This window comes from Conger conger, chromosome 13 (genome assembly GCF_963514075.1).
Source record: "Conger conger chromosome 13, fConCon1.1, whole genome shotgun sequence".
Taxonomy (NCBI): Eukaryota; Metazoa; Chordata; class Actinopteri; order Anguilliformes; family Congridae; genus Conger; species Conger conger.
Genome location: NC_083772.1, coordinates 39,463,112 through 39,483,027, shown reverse-complemented (window position 1 = coordinate 39,483,027; position 19,916 = coordinate 39,463,112). Strand labels below are relative to the sequence as shown.

Below are 19,916 nucleotides of genomic sequence, written 5' to 3'. Positions count from 1 at the left end.
AAAGTGCTTGTGTTGCAGTTGATAACTGAATGGTGTGAAGGAAAAATAATGGATTATGAATTTGAAAGCTAGAGCTGTCCTGTCTGTGAAGTTGAATGTTAAAGTGGAGTAGATTCCTGAGGAAAGTTAGGTCGAGTCAAGTCACATTTATTTATAAAGCACATTTAAAATGACTACCGTCAACCTACGTGCTGTACAGTTTCTAATTATTGTATATGTAAAAAAGAACAGTAAAAAGTGAACAAAATACAAAGGACTGCAATAATAATACACTAAGATACAACAAAAACATCAACAAAGACAGTTATCATGTGGAATTAAAAGCAAGGGAAAGAAGTGAGATTTGAGCTGGGATTTGAAGGTGCATATGGATGGTGCAGACAGGCGTGGCTGACGGAGAGAGGCAGTTTGTTCTACAGTCTCGGTGCATCCTCTGTAATCTCATTGCGGTATTACAGTAGTCAAGGCAAGATGATATAAATGCATGAATAACTATTTCCAAGTTGTGAAATGAAAGGAAGGGCTTGGCTTTGGCTATGGCTCGGAGTTGAAAAAAGCTGGTTTTATCTACAGAATGTAAATGTTTGTCAAATGTAAGGGCGGAATGAAAAATGACACCCAGGTTTTTAGCATGGGATCTAGTAGAGTGGGATAGAGGCTATAGTCAGGCGAACCGAACATCACCTCCGTCTTACTTTCATTTAGCTGGAGAACATATTTAATCTCCAGTCTTTCCTGTCAGCAAGACAATCGTACAAGTTCTGAAGTAAACACTTGTCGTTTGCTTTTAAAGGGAGGTAAAGCTGAATATTATCTGGAAAGAGATATTGTATTTCTCCACAACAGAACCAAGGGCGAGGCTTTTCTACAATCCCACCTAAGGGCTCTGGTAGAATCATTTAGCCAGGGCTGAGTTTGAGATTTACGTTGTTTGATTTTAAGAGGGGCTACGGAGTCAAGAATAATTAAGCAGGTGGCATTGAATGAATTAACCAACTCCTCTGTACTCATAAGCAAAAGGGGAGTCTCAAATGTGCGGGCGACAGAAGCCGCTATGTATTCATCTGAGGACTGCTTGGCAGTTGAAGGGTTACAATACTGAGTGCAGTGAACTGGAACGACAGGCTAAGGAGCTAATCAAGGCATATTTACATAAAAAATAATGGGTTTATGATCAGAGATACAAGCATCGCAAATGGCAACATTACAAATGGGAAGGCCCAAAGAAAACACAAGATCAAGTGTGTGACCCTGCTGGTGCTGTTGGGCCATTAACCGACTGAACAAGTTTGAACGAGTCAACCAGCTGGAAAAACTCTTTAACCAAGGGCTGAGAGGGGCATTAAAATCAGTGAGGATTAGAATTCGGATCTTGAAATCTGAGAAAGAAATATTAATAAAATGAATAAAAATGAAATAGCTTGTTTGATTTAGTTGTTGTCTATACAAGGGCACATTGCACCGGATTTGACAGTTCCAGTTTCATTAGTTGCACTTCAAAACTAGAACAGACAACAAACGATTCCTGAATATCACATATAGTCCTCCACCCCTGCCAGCGGTCCTGGGGGAGTAGAAAAAATAGAATAGACAGTCAGTTGGAGAAAGTTCAGAAAGTGGGCTCAACTCACCAACATTGAGCCATGTCTCTGTCAGAAATTGAAAGTCCAAACCACAGGAAATGAAGAAATCGTTCAGAATAAATGTCTTGTTGGAGAGCTATCTGGCATAACCAGAGCCCTCCTTGCTGACGACCGACGAGGCGACTTCCATCGAGTGGAGGTTCTGGAGATCTTCTCCACCACTGCTGCAATGAAGGCCCTGTATGACAGGCCGGAGCCAGGCGTATCTCAGCTCCGGTGATGGCCGAGAGGTGAAGTGGCGATGCCCGCCAAGCACGAGTCCATCGGCGGGAAACAGAGGGCAGACTTTAGCACGAAGATACGCTCTGATCTTCACTGAAACCTCACTTCGCCCATCTTCAGCAGTGCTTCCCACAGTGGAACATACATGGCGGGTGGCAAATCTTTTACATTCTCTTACAGAGCATTAATTACTAGAAAGTAACAAGACACATAATTGGTACATTTTAGTAGATATAGCAACAAAATACAAAATTGGTTTCTAGAAATTCTTCAACTCCTGCGTACCTCTGAAAATAATCTATTTCGTTGTTGATTGAAAGAGAATATTTGATTGAATCCTCAGCAGCCTGCCCAGTGCATTACTCACATGTTGTTTGAAGTAGACCACCATAGTTACAGTACCCATAGCAGATATTAATGCATTGTGTGTTGGAAACCTTGTCAGTTCGTAGGTCAAGATAATGTTCTCGGTGCTTCTGTGAATTTCCTGCCTTTTTCGGCTTTTGCCAATCATTATCTAGTAGTCTAGCAGACGGCTTGCCAGTGCACCCATAGGCACCGTCTTCCTGACAGGTGACCAAATAGTAAGGTGAGGAGAGGACAGCAATAGCAGCAAACAAATCAACAATGGTCAGATGACGCCACTTAGTTGGCAGCCAAATAACAACATCACTCAGGGTTTGAGGAAATGTCTCCATTATATGGTGCCAATTCCATTAGGATGCAGTATTTAAAGCAAATTTTAAAAAATGTATGATACAGGTTTTCCGTAATCACAGAGACAATGTTATCTCTTCTATTCATTCATTGATTTCTCTTGTGCCTCTCTGCATATCAAATGATGAATATTCACCCATAGAGAGACATTTCTCAGTAGATTTCTATAAAAGATCCCAAAAAAACAAGAAAGCCACAAGTCATATTCTCCCTGTACAGTACATCTGAGGTGGTTTACATAATTATGTAAATGCAGTGTCCTTGTTTCAGGTTAATTATCATGCACATTAACAATCAATTCAAAAGTCACGATATCTTAAACATCACATTCTGGCCATGTCAACATACTAACAATCAGCCCGTGATTTAGAGTATTTCTTTTCTGCCATCCATATTCATCTGCCATCCATAAGTGAACAGTTTATATATGACCTTGTCCTGCTCTTGTAGTAGTCTGTATGCTGTATAAATCTCCCATCCAGAAACCATCAGCTAAACATTGGCTTCACCACACACTTTCACCTCAGACACACATTTCTCTGTGTAAATGTTCCTGATAAGTGACATAATTTACCCCCCCCCCCCCCCCCTTTAAAAAGTATGGTATGTTATTATATATCCAGAAGGCATTGATTTGGCTGGTTTCAATATTTTAATCAGTGCTTGAACTCAGTGGGTGGATTGTAAGACTACACGCAGAGATACAGTGGACTGGGGCAGCAGTCAAAGCAATGCTAAGGGAAGAAAAAAATAAAAGCGATGCTCTGAATATGAAAATGTCTGTACATTGTAATCAAAACTGAAATTAAATTATACTGAGCACAGGGGCCATGCTATCTCGGAAATTGTATATCTGTGCGTCACTTTTTTCTCTTTGAGGTCACCTTATCTTCATGTTGCATTTGCAGTGCAGTTTGGCGGGGGAATTGGCCAATTTAACAAAGGGAAGTATTCAGGGCTACCCTGCTGTTTTGCCCAGGCGCGGAATTACTCAACAATTGATGCCTGAATTGTAGCCTCCCACATTACTCCTTATCTCTGACAGGCAAATCTGAAAGAGTGCTACTTGGTAAGGATGCTGTTCTATACTATTAATATCGGAGCGATTGAAGAGAGCTACGTGATTCAACCACTCTGAAAGAGTGGAAGAATCAGGATAAAGTAGTTTTATAGTGAATAAAGAATGGAAGCACGATTGTTCAAACAGACTGTATGATATCTCTTTTACATGTATATATACACTCACTCACTTTATTCGGTATTTATTAGATTCATTTTTTACACTTCTACTGCTGTAACCTATCCACTTAGAGTTATGTTGTGTTGTGTGTTCAGAGATGCTCTTCTGCATACCACTGTTGTAATATGTGGTTATTTGAGTTACTGTCACCTTCCTGTCAGCTTTGTCCAGTCTGGCCATTCTCCTCTGACATCTGTCATTAACAAGGCATTTCTGTCTGCAGAACTGCTGCTCACTGGATTTTGTTATGTTTTTTGTATCATTCTTTGCAACTCTAGAGACTAGTGTGTGTGAAAATCACAGATCAGCAGTTTCTGAGATACTCAAATCACCCTGTCTGCCACCAACATTCCACGGTCAAAGTCACTTAGATCACATTATTTCTCCATTCTGATGGTTCATATGAAAATTAACTCAAGCTGCTGACCCGTATCTACATGATTATATGCATTGCACTGCTGCCACTCAATTGGCTGATTAGATAATGGCACGAATAAGTAGGTGTAATAAAGTAAAAATGTTCCTAATAAAGTGCTCGGTGAGTGTATATAAAGTCTATAGGCACAGCTAGGCGTGACACACCAGTAGCTGCTCCGCGTATCTGCGTCTTGCATTCCCTGGTGTGAAGCGCATTTTCATTAGCATTTTTACGACATGCTAATGTCACCAACTGAGAGCAAATATCGCAAAGAGCCTGTTGTAATCAATGACGGTGGGGGGTGCTAACCACCATGCTATCACACTGTGTAAGAAAATTACAACTGGATTCCATGAGCTATAAAAAAGGGTTTTAAGGCTCCATTATACTAATGGATGGTCCGAGCTGCTGAACGTGCTTAATTAGCTTTGACATGGACTTTTTTTTTTTGCCACTCCTCCTGCGGGCAATGTAGACAGAGACGGGGAAGTTTGAATAACTGGGAAGGGCAGATGGCACTTTGGGTATCGCTGTTTGACAGCAACGGTTCTGACAACAACCATGAATAAATAACTTCTTGTCGCTCATTGGTAGGCTTCAATTTTAACACAAAATGACAATATTAAATGCTGTTGTCATAAAATATTGCTGTTGATGTCAAACAAAGCGACAGACCAACTGTAACTTTGTAGCAAGGTGTAGCATTGCTGAAGTTCGGAAATTTGTTGTATTTGTTGACATAATATGAATGCAAGCTCAACCTTAGGTGAAAAAGGACTATTTTAGTCGAGGAAATTAATCAATTATTTAGACTGACAGGACAAAGAAGAAAATGTGTGAGATGTATAGACATAGACCATTAGCGGGTAGCACGGAGCACTTGCATGTGTGATTAAGCCATTTGGTCTGTGCTCATTGTGAGCTTTCTGTTTGCCGGAACAATCTCCTGTCTTCTGGGAGGGATTTGCTTGCCAGTTCAGATGTTTGGGATTGCTAGCTATGCTTTCTCCTCTAATCTCTAGCCACGTTTTTTCTGTCAGTCAAGGGGTTATGAAAACTGTTGTGGGAGTGGTTGTTGTTGCTCATTTCTTATTCAAGCACATTATACATTTTGCTATTTGAAAAAATATCAAAATGTATATATTTTTCCTCTAACATTGGTTTTGTGGGGCAGTCACAATAAGATGAATTAAAGGCACGATTCTTCAGGAGGTACTCCTGGTTGTGCAACCTGAACAAATGGCTCAGGAAAAATGAATATTTACACATTATACAATTAAAAAGCTAGATTTTTTGTAAAGAATGCCGCTCTTCTGCCAAAATACCAAGTGGCAAAATATTCAGCGATGACCCATTTTACATGCTGAGCCTATGTTGAATTTTGTTTGTGTAACTTTTCAACTAATGCTTGTCAGAGCAGTTAATAAAGTTTCTGCTTCTGTCATTTTTGCATTTTAATGTCCCCCTCTAAGGACACTACATCCCCCCTCTAGGGCATTACTGCACTTCAATCTCTGTTCTGTACACTTTGTGTAGAACGTGTGCCATATGACAGTAATGTAATATACTGTACCAGCATCTTGCAAAAGGAGAGGATGGCAGCCTCCCACCTGGAAAATGTACCTGAGATTGTGGTGGAGCCAGCTCATTCCCAGCAGCCAGGCCACAACACCTGTTCCTACAGAATGCAGAGTAGTCATCTCAGGAATGACAGAGGCATACTATGTGGGCTGGAGGAAACTGTTACTAAGAAGTACTCTCCCTTGATTCTTTGAGCTCAGGTGATTTTGAACTTTTTTCACCACCCTTTGTTATTTTTCTTTTTTACTGATTACAGTTTTTTTGCGATTGCTAACAAGCATTTTTCGATACAGAGTTTATTTTTTCAAAACACTTCACAGAGACTGCACTCTACGCGGACCATTCTGAGAATGTTTTTTTTTCTTTGCTTTGACAAAAAATGCATTGAAAGAACACAGTTCAGAAATGTTAAAGTGATTTCTCACTCCCTCTCAACCACCAAAACATTTCTACAGCCCAGTTTGCAAATGTTTGCAACACTATTTCAAAACACTCGTATAGGCTGAAATTCAAGTGGATATCAGTTTGCTAAGCCACAAATATAATATTGAAATGCATAATAGTTATAGAAAAAATTGCTGATTGAAGTTGCAGATTGTGCTTCTGATTGTGAACTGGTTATTGAATAGAACAATCACGCCTGATTAAGTTGGAGACCTGCTTAGGTGTTGAGGGAATTTCTATTTCATCTTTGCAATGATTTTGTTCAAGATGGACCTGGGAAGAAATACAAAAGACAAAATGGCTGTACGTTGGAGGGAAAGAGGAAGAGGAGTAAGAATTTGTAGTGTATAGCACAGGTTATTTTCCAAGCGTATAGCATGAGAGGACATATAGTATGGTGTGATGTTGAAGAGAACATGTGGCCAAATAAAGTAGACTGGGTACTAGAATTACTCTACTTCCAGTATTCTTTTTGCACTGTAAACATCAGTTTTAGTGTATTAGAGTATTGGAGTTGTGGTTTCTCATGTTCATGTGTAATGGCTGGTTGCCAGTCAAACCTTTACTACACCATGTGTGCATATACTGTGGCTCATTCCAGTAAAGGTGTGCCATTCTGCTTTGTAGCGGAAAGTTAGTGAAAAAGCATTGCTACACAATGCATCAAGGCACAAAGTAATACTTTCACAAATTACAAAACAAAAGAAAAACTAGAGAGCACTATATTACTTACTACTTCAAGGACTGACAGACAGTAGTGCATCTACTGTAATATCAGTGATTGTTGTTGTTTTTTTTTACATCACCGTGCTATGACTGACAAAGTATTCTTGCAAGAAAACTAGTGTTGGTGTTTCATAGAATTCTCTTATTTCTAGACATGTTTGCAGTGTTTTGGTAGCCGTGGGGCATTTTGGCATGAAATGAACTGTTGTGCCAAGCTGTTGGTGGGGCTGTTCATGAAGAGTTTTGAAAAAGTGAACTGCATATTCAAAAATGCTTGTAAACAATTGTAAAAAAAAAAAAAAAAAAAAAAAAAAGAAAATCGGTTTATGTAATAGATAACCTCTTATGGAACTCATTTTGCTCCTAAAACCTGTCCTTATCAGGAAATGTCAAGATTAGGCCTTGATATGACAGGGATTAGTTGGTGTATTATATTCCACTGCCTGACCCATTTTGACACAAACACCTTTATTGCTGACTACAAGCCAAGTATTACATTTGAGCCCATTCTCATCAATATTGGTTGTTAAACACCTGTTGTACCTTCACCCAGAATCAATTACTCAAGGTAGATTGTGCCCAGGCAGTTCTGAACATTGAAATTATCATTTGTTATCATTTAATTGTTAATCTACAATGCTTCCAATATATTACAACTTCAATTTAGTATGCCACGCAGTAATCAATCTATATATGCTGTTTTAGCCAACGTACCTATTCCCCTCTGAGCTACAAGCTCAGGTTTTCACAAGAAACCTCAACCCGTTCAACCCCAGGCCAGGGTTTATGGAGATATACCTCCCACCGCAAATTACAAATGTGCTTGCTTAAATGAACCCTTGTAGCTTTCCCAAGCAAATTGGGCCCTTTCGCTTCTCCGTGTACCGACACCTTTTGAAGTCTCTGGGAAAATGAGATTTGACAAGCTATAAATCAATCAAGGATTAGCACTTCACAGATACCTGGAAGGCAGGGAGAAAACATGCCTTCTGAAGATGCACTCGAGCAATGTTCTTTTAATTAGGCGCAGGTCTTGATGAGACACAGCACTGCTTACGTGCGCTCGACTTTGATAAAGATGCACTTTGTAGTCTATTCCATTGTGGGGGGACCCGTTCTTCAGATGAATATTACAGAATCGCAGTCGTACAAATGGACTGTACGGCGTAGTTCCGCACATTTACCATAAAGTGAATGGCTTTTTTATAAACACTTTCAATCATTAATACTGTTGACAGCTGTCATTAGTCTTAATTTATTTTGAATCATGCCCATTTGTTTGGAACTTGTTTGTTTATTTGGTTAGTTAGCTATTTTCTTGCTTGATTTTTTAAAGCATTGTTATGGCTGCAGTGCAGGGTATTTAACGTTTTTTTTTTTTTTTAAACATCATTGCAGTCATTAGCAGTCTGTCATTTGATGGTTTCTGATATGTCAGTTACAATAGTGTGCATATATTGTTCTTATTAAACCGCACTGGTTACTATCCAGAGCGTTCGCTGGCAGACTATGCGTTTGACAGACCTGTCACTCGCTGTTTAAACAGCAGCTCAGTACTCCGGTAGTATTCAGGAGTTGTGTCTTCTCGCTCGGTCAAAGTCCGGAGTTAATGAACCGGGTAGAGAAAAGGCCTGTAACTGATACGATGCAGGGAAAGGGGCTCTGTTGGATGTTTCCTTGGGGCCGGAGGGACCCCTCTCGGTTAGACAGACACAGTAATCAATTAGTTATTCTAGCCTGCATCGCGCGCGTCTGTGAAGCAGTCTTCCTGTGCATGTTTCATGCCGTGAATGCAGGCCAGGGCAGATCTCCCGCTTGTTTGCTCCACTGGAGGATTCTCCGTTTCACCGCTTGTCCTCGGCCCACTGAAATATTTATTACTTCCCCCGATTTTGCGGCAGGTTTTGGACAGCGTGGCTCTTCTCATTATCCCACACTGCAGTTAGTTACCTTTGGGCCTGGGTTTCGCTGTTGTACACGGTGGAAACTGTATCGGAGGGAGACTGTGCGGGTGGCAGGTGTGGGAGGGCGTGCAGTGCAGTCTGGGTCTTTTACTCTGGCCTGGTGTCTGATACTGTACTGTCAGGAATACAGGTTGGATCGCAGAATGTGTGTGTGTATGTGTGTGTGTGTGTGTGTGTGTGTGTTTGTGTGTGTGACTATGCGTGTGTGCGTGTGCCTGTGCATGAGTGCGTGTTTGTGTGTGTCTGTGTGTGTTTGTGTGTGTGACTATGCGTGTGTGCGTGTGCGTGAGTGTTTGTGTGTGCATGTCTGTGCATATGCGTGCATGTGCCAGGGAGTGAGTGTGTGTGTGTGTGTGTGTGTGTGAATGTGCGTTTGTGGGTTTATGTACTTGTGCCTGTGCAGGAATGCGTGTGTGTTTGTGTGGGTTTTTGTGTGTGACTACGCGTGTCTGCGTGTGCCTGTGCGTGAGTGTGTGTGTGTTTGTGTGTGTGTGTGCACAAGTGTATTTGTGGCTTTGTGTGTTGCATGCATGCCTGTGTGTGCTTGCGCGCTTGTGTGTGTGTTTGTGTGTGTACGTCTGTGCATGTGCATGTGCGTGTGTGTATGTGTGCATGTGTACATACATACATCCATGTTATCCTTACCCTACTGTGCAGGGGTTCAATAAGCAATAAGCAATCAATAAGCAGCCAGTCAGCTTTAGACCCACATCTCCCGGTTTTCACCGAGCATCCATGAACACCCCCACACCCCTGCAGGGCCCGAGCCCGCGGCCGATACATCTCAGGTGTTACGTAACCCAGATCTGCATCACATCCCATCACAGCGGCCCAAGCCATCCAGCGCCGAGCATCAGCCCCGACACGCCCGCCATCGATCGTTTCCCCGCGCGGTTAGCGCGCGCGACGTGTCCGAACGCGCAACCAATGTCTCCGGGCGCCACCACTCTCCGCGTTTCCTCGAAACCTCCCTCCGCCAGACGCGGTTTTAAGCCCCCGTTGTATCCCTTGCCAATTTTCGGCCCGTTCGCCCTTGGGTCTGTTCTCGGCTCTTTGTGTTTGTAATACCTACTTGCAGAACGGGGATATCGGGCGCTGTTTACGACCCCTATAATTGAATGGCTCCCGCCTGGAGAAAACGTGCCCTCGAGGAGAGAGCAAATCCGCCGCGGCGGATGACAGAAACAGGAGAAAGCTGTTCTATTAAGCCTTATGAGCACCCGATATGATTGCTGTCGGTATTGCACTGTTGTTGTTGTTTTTTTTTCATAACTTGAGCGAACTTCGCTGTTTTCAAAATCCGTTTAAGCTAGTGAATTTAAGGAAGGGGTTGAATCATGGAATGGATATTTGAAGAAGACTGTTTGTCAAAAGGTTTTTTTTTTTTTTTTTTTGCATTTTGTCAAAATGTTCATAAAATTCTGACAAAATGACCATATCAATGCATTGTAACTTTTCTCCTCTTTCTGTTTTGAATGTCCCCCTTGACATTATTTAATTTAGTGTAAAATATTTAAAACCTGAAAGGACCCTTGTTTGTTGCATCAAATGGACACTGATTTGTGTCGGACACATGAAGGCAGCATCAGCATCAACTCTGTAAATGTTAGAGGCGTGTACTTTGCTAAAGTAGTATTAATGAAATGAGACAAAACAGTGAGTGCATATGTCATCGGCTCATTGATTACAGTTTATTCTTCCTGTGCTAGTCAGCAGCACCCGTCGGCATAAAGCTAGGGTTCATGACCCTGGTCCTGTAGAGACACCGGGGATGCTGGTTTTTGTTGTTACTCAGCACTTAAAGTATCAATTAAAGCAGTTTATCATACCAAAGCAGCAAGCCCTGTGGCTCTCCGGGACCAGGCTTCCCGACTGCTGGTATAAAGGCACACATCAAAGAAACAGTTCCAGACCGCAATGTGTTTGCGTGCGTGTGTGTGTGTGTGCGTGTATGTGTGCGCACGCGTGCGTGTGTGTGTATGTGTGTGAGCGTGCGTGTGTGTGTGCGCGTGTGTGTGTATGTGTGTGTGCATGTATGCCTGTTTGTGTGTGTGTGTGTGTGTGTGTGTTTGTACGTGTGTGTGCACTCGTGCCTGTGCATGCATGTGGACAGGCGGGCTTGTAGGCAGCTCCGCACCACAAAATATGTGTGAGTGTGCATCTGTGTGCGTGTGTGTGTGTGTGTTTTCGTGTATGCATGTTTGTGTGTGTGTGTGTGTGTGTGTGTGTTTGTGCGTGTGTGTGCACTCGTGCCTGTGCATGCATGTGGACAGGCGGGCTTGTAGGCAGCTCCGCACCACAAAATATGTGTGAGTGTGCATCTGAGTGCTTGTATGTGTGTGTGTGCGTGTATGCGTGTTTGTGTGTGTGTGTGCGTGTGTGTGCACTCGTGTGTGTGCATGCATGTGGACAGGCAGGCTTGTAGGCAGCTCCGCAGTGTGCATGTGTGTGTGTGTGTGTGTGTGTGTGTGTGTGTGTGTGTGTGTAAGCGCACGTACGTGTGTGCGTATGCAAACATGTCCCCCATTTCCAGGTCCCTCACTAATAAGGCAAAAGTCATATAAAATCAGGTATGTTCAGCTGGGCTTGTGATTTTTAGTCAGGGTTGTAATTGTCTGTCTGGTGTGATGAGGTTCACACTGGCTTCTGCTTGAATGGCTGGCAGATTGCTTTGCCATTCAGTGTAGGATTCACAATGTGCCAGCTCCACTTGGGGTGCCCGTGGGCTCAGCATCAATCCCACTCACACATCTTGGCCTGACACTCTGCAGCTCTGGACACCCAGAAAGAGACTACATTAAACATTATTTGTTAGGATTTACATGCAAAAAGAACCAGCAGCACAAAATTAGCAGAGCAGAAACTCAATTCAGCGTTACTGTTTTTATTTATTAGGTCTTTTATGGTGGCCATTGGCAGCTATTTGCGCAATATTGTCAATGCAGTTATATAGGAGGTGATTTATCAAATGACCTAGATTCACTCCATATTCTGAACATTGGTTCACAATTAAATGCAAGCTTCTTTCTTCACAGAAAAACTTGGTATGCAGTAAAATTAATGAGTCCAATAGTGAGGTAAAGCAGAAGTCCCACTGAATAACATTTCTGCTGTACTGCTAAGTGGTATGCTAATGGAATTCCTCAACAACAACTTCAAATCAGCAAATTAAGCATTACATCGTTTTACAAACACAAAATTACAAGGCACCAGTAGACACATTTGCACCCATGGGTTATTTTCCCACAATTGCGTTTGACATCGGTTGCAGGTTGCTGTCGATAGGCCGATGATTACACGAATGTATCCTATTTGTAAATCAAGTTTATAAGTTAGAATCATGCCATTTTAGTCAGTAAGTTGTTTAATCGCACAGGTCGGGACAATAAATGAGGCACACTGTCGGTGGCATTAGGATGGTCCAATTGTGGAAATGTTGACACTATTAGAGGGAAAGCATTATGGGAGGCTGAGTTTTAGCTGATCTTGACTAAAAACACAGAACTTGACTTTCTACAGACTGAAATCCCCTTGTATTCAGTATATATTCAGTATATGCAAAAGATAGATTGAATGAAGACTTTGTTACGTAGTTTGCTCACATTCAGCTGTTGCTCTATTTAGTAGGGAGCAGTACACTGGTTCCCGATACATCCACTTTACCTCCCTATAGATTTAAACTGGTAACACACACACTCACACACACACACAGACACCCACACAGACATACAGTTATTGCACTCACATTTATTACACATTAGCATGTGCTAATTGCTAAGAGCTGATTGCTTGCCCCACAGGAATACCAGTTGTAGAAAAAGTCTTACTGTCTCAGTAATTCATACTATACTACACACATAAATACCTGAAATGCTCAGCTCATAGTATGCTGTGGCAGTGTTCTCCAGAATGCAGGCTGAAGTTAATTTCCCATTCACATAAGGACTGTTATCTTCTTCGTCATTTACATTTAGGGGGCCATTTTCCTTCAGGAATGCTGTCCTACCTTTTAGCCTACCGTCCATTTGCCAACCTGCAATAAATTACAGCCCCAAAAAGACTGCAATTTTACAATGAAATAATATTATTAAAACTTACACATACTGCTTTAGAGATGTAGCATTAAAAAAAGGATTTGTATCTTCAAAGTTGAGTTATTTACAGTCACTTTGGAGGTGGTATATAATTTTATCTTGAGTATGCCCAGGAGCTTTCTACAGGTATGTTTAATAATACAGTATAATATCTATTTGATTGCATCTCCCATAAAAGAGAAAGCTTTCCTCAGGCAATTCCAATTGTATTGAATAACAATTTCCATTGTAATGAGTGAGCTAATATAACACAGGTACTATTCTCTTGGCTGCAATAGAGATTTCAAAGCTATGGGAATCTTTGTGAGCCCCTTTCGAAATTACCCAGCGGATCTTATGATGTCCTGATATGACTAAGTTATTTAATCATTCTGAATTGCTTTTACAATAGCTAACTAATGCATTTCAGATGTTTTATCGATAATGGCAACATCCTAAAGAGTATTAAACGGTGCGTCGTATAATTACATAATTGGACGTACAGCGATAGCCTAAATGTCTGACAAAAAGACGAAATAAAAAAAAAAAAGCGTATATCCAGCAGTATAGAAGTTATCCGTATATGAACTTTTGCTGTGAGAGAACAAAATATCTGTCACAACATGACAGGACTTCCCTCTAGGGTCTTTCAGCGAACTTATCCCTGGTTATGGATATGCACTTTGTTGTACGTCGCTCTAGATAAGAGCGTCTGCCAAATGCCAATAATGTAATGTAATGTAACATAACTGTTTCAGGAAATTACTCAAACATTCCCCAAGACACCGGGCTACAATAAGTGACTGATTTTCTGTGCTGTAGTTGAGGAGACTAATTGAGGTCAAACGTAGTTAGATCTAAATGTTGGCAGGTAAAAGCATATATATCATGTCTTGTATGCATTAATTCCTAACATAACACTCCCCCTTGTGATTTTGTGATTGTCAGTATAATGCTAATTTGATTACAGCAAAGGCAGGGTGTTTTTCAGTGCTTGTTTGGCTACTGTCTCAAAGCTCTGAAGATGGAATGCCATTGCTTTAGTCAGCTCTGTAATCAGCAAACCTCAGCCTCTTTATTTATAAAATAACTTTATTTCATTTGGTAAGAGAAAGACAAAGGACTCATTGCAAATATATTGTCTGTTCCTAAACATCATCATCAGTCCAGTCACATTAAGAAAGTCCTGACTCTTGTGCAATGAAAACTTTATTGTAGCTTAATCATTCAGTTACCACAGAGTGTCCGATCATTTTCAACAAGAGCTGTTGCCAGCTTTTACTGAAACCAGTTGCAACCTGGTCACACAGCCCAGTTGCATCCAATCAATGCATTTATATCTTTGAAGCCCAGGACTATGGCACCTGGTTAGTTGTATTTTAGAAGTTCAAGGTATTTTAGAATTTAATTGAATCAATTATTTTAGCGCTGAACTAGAACAGTAACACAATAGGCACAAACACACAAACACACAAACACAAACAAACACACACACACACACACACATTATCTTGCAATGCATTTACTGTATAGCTTGGAAGCCCAGGACTATGGCACCTGGTTAATTAATATTTTAGAATTTAGTTGAATCAAGTATTTTAGTATTTTGCTGGACTAGAACAGTAGTCACAAACACACACACACACACACACACACACACACACACACACACATGCACACACACACATACACACACACATGTACACTGGCCCTTTTCAGGGAAGACATCCCGAGTTAAGACTTGCCCCATTGTGGGGACAAATTCTTGTTGGGACAAAGTCTTCGAGTGTATAATTGCTTACCGCATACTACTGCGATAAGACGGCCTGCAGTGATGCTTTGCGAAATACAGCTTGCATGGACATTTTCAATACGTTCATTAAAATAGGTTTTCTTTGCTAGTAAGCTGCTTTGTAATTTGAATTACGCAACTCGAGGACTCTATCAAGGCAGTGCCACCTCAGATTCTAACTGGGTTATTGTAGGAGCACTTTTCATTTGGTTTCTGCCATTTGAAGATGCTCGCACCACATTGCAAAGTTTGCATTGATATTGTTTGTCCCAGTGCATTCTGCATTTTATGAAGACCTTCAATCCCATATGAAGTAATTCAGTATTCATTCACCATTCATGTACTTTTGTTGTATGCCATTCTTAAAGGTAAGGAGTTGACAATGGATATTGCATTGATGGAATGCACCTATTTAGTTAAAATGCAGACAAACTGTTATAAAGGATTAGCATGAGTGCTGGTACTGTAAGTTCCAGTTCAGTTCACACAGCACAAAATGTACACTGTTTAATCCAGTTACACTGAAAATATACATATTGCAGAGCAGAGATATGTGAGACATTTTGGATATTTAAATACATTTGTTGACAAAAAACCTTCTAGTCATTGTATAGTCGCTGGCGGGACTTGAGGTCCCTCCATTTTGGTATCGGATTGCTAGCAGCCTGGATAGTGGAGTGTACTCCACTGCTCACCTAACGCAATACACTTCCAATGACAATGCTAGCTTGGAGTACACACACATAGAATGTAATTACAAGAGTTAACAGTATGAATTGTCAGCTGTGAATGAACGAGTCTGTACTACTTCTGTATTAGTCATGAAAATGCTATAAAGCCTTTTTCGCCTCAGACAATGAAAGGAATTCTTTTGTGGGAAAAAAAGGAAGGAGGTGTGTCTGCCTGACGTCGGAGACTCTGTTCACAATGAGAGGCTGTTTCTTGACCCTCGCCTTTTCTGCGTTTCCTCTTTTCTTAGACACGAAAGGAATAATGGCACCCATTCTGCGTTTGATAAACGATCTTTCACACACTTAAGCAGTGTGTTGAACTTTAGTCTCAAATCGTTGCTTTTGGTCATTTATAGACTCACTGTCATGAACTTCTTTCTATTTCTGAATTTGGCGTGAGGATTGAGATTCATTCTCTGCGCTCATGTCTATTGTTGTCAGAGTCCAAGGAGGAGAAATATATGGGACCTGTTATACAATGGGCTGAAAATGAGTGAACTAGCAGGGCACAAATCCCCATTATCCCTCAGGAAGGAGGAACAAGGATGGAGGCACCGTCGACCAAGGTCTCCCAACTGTCAAGGAAGCCATACTTCTGACTAAGGCTTATTGTGCCAAGCCCTGGATTCGATCAAAATTTTTCCATAACTTTTTCAATTCAAGGTGGAATTTTGTGTGCATTCCTCCACACGCTCTGTGAATGTAATGTTAGGTATTTTTGTTGGAATGTTACATGTTTCACAGCTACTGTGTGAATGTATCCTGGACTTGTTTTAGTTCACTTTAGGATTACAAAAAAATCTGTTTAGTTTACAAAAAAATCAGTTTTATTTTATGGTCTAATAGTGTTCAATGCTAATGCTGATGTGACATGGGTTTATACTCAGTCTCAAAACATAAATTATCTGTGAAGCTCTGCCATTGTACCTTTCAGCAAGTTATGTGCTCTGCAAAAGTTTCAGCAAATACCCAGCTGCATAAAATTGATTATATTTGAATTGTTAGCTGTGTACCTCACATTGGATTATATTGTATGCGAAATAAAACATGTTCTAATAACATTCTTTCAACATTAAGTTCAAACACCATCAATATGTTCTGCTGTCAGTACAAATGTTGGATTAAAGATGAATTTTGAACAGAGATAAGAGGTTTAAAGGATTGCACGGTGCTTTGCATTCACTGACAAGCTTTGAACATGCCCTGTTCTCCGTTTACTACATCATGTCATATGATCCTTGGTGAATTTTTGTATAGATATTATAGAGCTTACATTGTATTAAACATCCACTGCAATGAGTAGTAGTAGTAGTAGTAGTAGTAGAAGACTACGACTACAATGACTACCACAACCACTACTGCTGCTATTAATGCTACTACTACTACTACTGCTACTGCTACAACTGCTGCTGCTACTAATGCTACCACTACCACTATGACTACTCATACTACTACTACTACTACTACAAATAATAATAGAAGAAGAAGAAAAACAATATGCAATATAATTATAAATAATGTATAAGTATATGAGCAAGTTTGCCCCTTTTCTCCGACATAAGGACATTGGGACATTACCTTTTTGTGTAACCCTTATATGTCATTTTTAGGGCATGGAATTTAAGTTAGTTTCTGCAAAGATCTAATCACAAAGAGCCGTTAAGGAAATGAGAGATACCCGGGAAAAATCCTGCGGTAACTGCCGTTTGATGAATCCATGCACTTCTGAACTGCGCATAGATCAACGGAGTCAAGTACATTTTGGCCTCTTCCGCTCTCCCCATGTTTAAATTATAGCCCCCCTGCACCGAGGAAGCCCCTCTCTGATATCCATAGCAGTGCGTCCGTGAGACGTACGGAACGCGTCCGTGCTGCAGCGGTCCCCAGCCTCCCCTCAGACAGACAAATGTAAATCGAAACTCATCAGCGCGGGTCAGGAGCCACCGTACGGGCGAATTATCCCACCGCATTGATCCTGGGAGACCTTTTCTCGCTAGCGTCGCGCGCTATTATCAACGTCGAGGTGCCATCTTGTCTCCGGGACACCCCCAACCTGTCGTCACCCGTGTACCAAGCATCCTAACCGCCAGGTAATTAAAACGAAAAGCTTTGCTGGTGCCGAGCGATTCCGCTACGTTTTTTTTTTACGTTCCCGGATCAGAGGAGGCTAATATCGCTGTTTATTTTTCAATCCGGTTCTAAATAAATGTATCGGGTAATTGAAATTAATGGCTGGAGATGCGCTTGTAATTACAGTAGCTAAAGGGCACAGTTGATAATTGAAAATGGAAATGGGTGGAGGGAAGGGGAAGGGGGAGAGGGAAAACAGACTTTCCCCAATGTCGCTCAAAGTCACTCCTCTTAGCGTTTTTTGTCTTTCTTACCGGGGCTGGCTGTCAGATTTCTCGCTGCGTGTCGAGGTTCCTCAGAGAGGCTGCTGACATCTTTTTATCCTGTTTTTCGGGGAAGGCCCCACACCTGGGTGTGCTGTTTGACCCCATAGGTAAGCATATGGTTGATCCCAGGCTCTGAGACACTTGTGTGGAGACCTGGGAGTCAGTGGGCGTGTTAAGAGAGGAGTTCATCGCAGAATATACTGCACTAACTCAGGAATCATCCATGTACTACTGCCATGTTTTGTACACTCACTGAGCACTTTATTAGGAACAACTGTATACCAACTTATTCATGCGATTATCCAATCAGCCAATCATGTGGCAGCAGTGCGATATAAAATCGTGACTGTGGAATTATTGTTGGTGCCAGATGGGGTGGTTTGAGTATCTCAGAAACTGCTGATCTCCTGGGATTTTCATGCACACTAGCCTCTAGTTTGCAGCAGTTCTGCAGACAGAAACGCCTTGTTAATGAGAGGAGAAGGGCCAGCCAGGTCAAAGCTGACAGGAAGGTGACAGCAACGCAAATAACCACACATTACAACAGTGGTATGCAGTAGAACATCCTTGAACACACAAATTGTACAGCAGCAGAAGACCAATAAGTATAATAAATACCCAATGAAGTGCTCACTGAGTGTATATCTATTGTTAATTTTTATTCATCATACTGTACATGCGTACCTATATGACGTTATATGTCTATATGATATACCTTTAAGAGGGGGTTACTCACACAGTGGGAGTCATTACTGCCGATCAATTTTCAATGGATTGTTTTCTTCCATTATAACTAGGGCCACCATTTTCCCTGAAGCTTATGACCCACAAATGAGATTTAAATGTACATCTCAATCAATATCCTTGTGGGATCTGTCATCTGACTAATCAAACAATTAGCGGGTAGTTATGACCCTTGTTAAGGCTATTCAGTTCTCTAGCACGTGAGGAGGAAGGAACCAAGAAGGTCTTGTGGTTCACACCAGATCACACCAGTATCCACCAGGTACACCCTCACCAGACCTGGGTTAAATACGTCATTGTTTTTGATTCAAATTCCTTTTTCCTTTTGTCTGGTGTAGTGGAACCTGTGAAATACTCTCAAAAATTGCAAACCCCGCATTCTGGGCCTTTTGATTGGTTCAATTGCAGCAGGCATGATCAATCGAGCACAGAAAAGCTGTTGGGTATAAAACAATTACTTATTTGACCCAGGTCTGCTTTGCACACCGAGGGATTCAATATATTCTCTTGGTTTCCATTTGCCCATGTTGTACATGTTCACAAAATGACAAAATATTGAAATTATTACAAAAAAACTGAACTATGGCCTCGTATGGGGAAATAATCTTTAAGCTGGGTACAACAGACCAATGCATACTGGAGAAAGTGGATAACCCTGATGTTCATATATTTCTCAATAAGCATCGATGGCAGGTCATGCTGTGAGCTGCTGATATTATACAGCATATCACAACCCCTCTATCCTCCAAGTAATCACATTCATATCATTCTTTCAACATGGCAATTAAAAATAATGTACTATTACTATATATTTAATGTTTTCAATAATTGTTGATTAGCTCTGCACATGATGGTCATGTAAGATGACTCCAAATACTGTATTACATTTTTCCACCCAAAATACACACACACACACACACACAAGTTGTCTGAAGATGCACCATCAAAGAGAACCGGTGATAGTCACACTCCGGCTGTAGAGTAGAGAGAGACAAGAAAGTAAGCAGCAAGATTTATTGCCTCTTTAAAACAACACAGGATGTTTTCAAGGATATTATCAAAACACCATCACTTTTTTATTTAGCTCACTCTATCAAGTTTAAAGACAAAACAATATTTATTTTATTTTTGTTTTTGATGTAAGCAGTACATGCAAGAAATAAGAATAAAAAGATCTAACTAAATATTAGATACCCCATTGGTTATTTTAAGCTTGCAGTCGCAA

The 19,916-nt window shown here is 41.0% G+C and overlaps 1 protein-coding gene across 4 annotated transcripts in view; it reads left to right on the top strand.

Moving 5' to 3' along the window:
- Positions 1-19,916, top strand: part of LOC133107905 (protein CEPU-1-like) — a 298,151-nt gene that overhangs the window by 221,662 nt on the left and 56,573 nt on the right. The gene's annotated exons all lie outside the window — the stretch shown is intronic.